Source organism: Echinops telfairi, unplaced genomic scaffold (genome assembly GCF_000313985.2).
Source record: "Echinops telfairi isolate 266 unplaced genomic scaffold, ASM31398v2 ScPeMD7_30;HRSCAF=105, whole genome shotgun sequence".
Taxonomy (NCBI): domain Eukaryota; kingdom Metazoa; phylum Chordata; class Mammalia; order Afrosoricida; family Tenrecidae; genus Echinops; species Echinops telfairi.
Window position 1 is genome coordinate 1,482,035 of NW_022103927.1, and position 2,751 is coordinate 1,484,785.

A 2,751-nucleotide genomic window follows, 5' to 3' on the forward strand; every position below is an offset into this window, starting at 1 on the left:
TCTGTTCTACAAGTAGATTTTTGCTTAAGATCATCCAACAATGGTTGCAGCCGTACATTGACAGGGAACTGCCAGAAATTCTGCTTGGATTCAGAAGAGGACGTGAAACAAGGGGTATCATTGCTGATGTCAGATGGATCTTGGCCGAAAGCAGAGAATACCAGAAAGAGGTTTATTTGTGTTTCACTGATTATGCAAAGGCATTCGACTGTGTGGACCAAAATAAACTATGGATACCTTGAGAAGAATGGAAATTCTGGAGCATTTAACTGTGCTCCTTAGGAACTTGTACATGGATCAAAAGGTAATTGTGTGAACACAACAAGGAGATACTGCATGGTTTAAAATCAGGAAAGGTGTGTGTCAGAGTTGTAGCCTCTCACCATACTGTTCAATATATACGCTGAGCCAAGCACCAGAGAAGCTGGGATGTATGAAGAAGAGTGCAGCATCAGGAGTGGAGGAAGGCTTATTAACATATTATTATGCTTATTATGCAGATGACACAGTCTTGCTTTCTAAGAGTGAGCACTTGCTGAAGAAGATCAAGAATTGTAGTCTTCAGTATGGATTAAAACTAAATGTGAAAAAGGACCAAATTCCTCACAACTGGGTCAATAGGTAACACCATGATAAATAGAGACAAAATTGAAGTTTTCAAAAATTTTGCGTTACTTGGATCCACAATCAGTGCTCACAGAAGCAGCTGCCAAGAGATCAAGAGATGTGTTGCATTAGGTCAATCTGCTGCACAAGACCTCTTTAGAGTGTTGAAGAACAAGGATGTTACTTTGAGGACTAAGGTGGGCCTGAACCAAGCCATGGTGTTCTCCATTGCCTCATGTGCATGTGAAAGTTGGACACTGAATAGGAAAGACCGTAGAAGATTAGATGTATTTGAATTGTGGTGCTGGAGAAGAATATTGAAAGTACTATGGACTGCTAAAAGGACAAACGGATCTGCACTGGGTAAAATAAGGCCAGAGTGCTCCTTAGAGGCAAGGATGGCAAGACTTTGTCTCTCATCCTTTGGACATATTAGGAGAGACCAGTCCCTGGAGAAGGACATCATGTTTGGTTAAGTGGAGGGACAGTGAAAAAAGAGGAAGGCCCACGACGAGATGGTTTGACACCGTGGCAGCATCAATGGGCTCAGGCACAGGAACAGTTTGAGGATGGCGTGGGGCCATGGAGTGTTTCGTTCTGTGGTCACGATGGGTCAGAGCTGACTCGATGGCACCTAACAACAACACTGCCAAATGCATTGATGCTTATGTATCCCATTTCATTTTAAAACAACCTTCAATTTTCCCAGATTCATATTTTGCACGTTCCATGTTCCAATGATGAATTGATGCCTGCAGTTGTTGCTTCTCGTTTTGAGGCACACCCATCAAGAAGAAGATCCCCGGAAGCTTTCTCCCCAGCCTTGACTCCATTCTCATCATTATGGTTGACGCCACTTTGAGAAGGCAGCTTTCCCAGCTCTACCTATGTCTATGTCTACGTCTACGTCTATATCTGTGTCTACATCTATGTCTATATCTGTGTCTGTGTCTGTGTCTATGTCTATGTCTATACCTATGTCTATGTCTATGTCTACGTCTATGTCTATATTTAGATCTGTGTCTAGGTCTATGTCTACGTCTATATCTGTGTCTACATCTATGTCTATGTCTATGTCTATGTCTATATCTGTATCTGTGTCTATGTCTATATCTATGTCTATGTCTACGTCTATATATCTATGTTTACGTCTATGTCTACATCTAGATCTGTGTCTATGTCTATGTCTACATCTATATCTGTGTCTATGTCTATTTCTATGTTTATATCTATATCTCTGTCTATGTCTATACCTATGTCTATATCTACGTCTACGTCTATGTCTATATCTATATCAATATCTACATCTACGTCTATATCTATATCTACGTCTACGTCTACGTCTATGTCTATGTCTATGTCTATATCAATATCTATGTTTATGTCTATATCTATATCAATGTCTAGGTCTATATCTATATCAATGTCTATGTCTGTCTATATCTATATCAATGTCAATGTCTATGTCTATATCTATATCAATATCTATATCCATTTTCCCCTTAGTCATATTTTAAGTTCCTTTTGACCTGAGGGCCTCATCTTATGTCACTATCTCTGACAATGTTCTGTTTCTATTCCTGAGCTTTTTAGTAACTGATGATGCTTTCAGGCTATCCTATCCATAGGTTTTAAGTGACTAATTCCTTTGACATGGACAGGATATTTCTCCTTCATAGTCTGTTCTCAATCGGGAAGCTCTGCTGAAACCTGTTCAGTTTGGGTGATCCTGCTGGCGTTTGAAATATCAGTGACATAGCTTCCAGCATCACCGCAATACACAGTCCACCACAGTAAGACAACCTGACAGACAAATGGTGGGCTGGGAACCATAGCCTAGCTAAACTGACCATAAAATGACCCATTACAGCTATCTTACCCCACAGGTATCTGATGTATATCAGATCATCCCTATGTCACTGTATCATATTGATTCTGTCATCTCCCTTTCAGGCTCCTGAAAAGCAGCAGGGAAATAGGACCTGGCTGGTGATGGAGTTTGTGCTGGTGGGATTCTCCAACTTCCCAGACCTGAAGTCCATGCTCTTCACCTTGTTCCTCCTCACATACCTGGTCACCCTCAGTGGCAATGCCACCATCATCGCCATCATCCATGTGGACCGTACACTCCACACTCCCATGTAC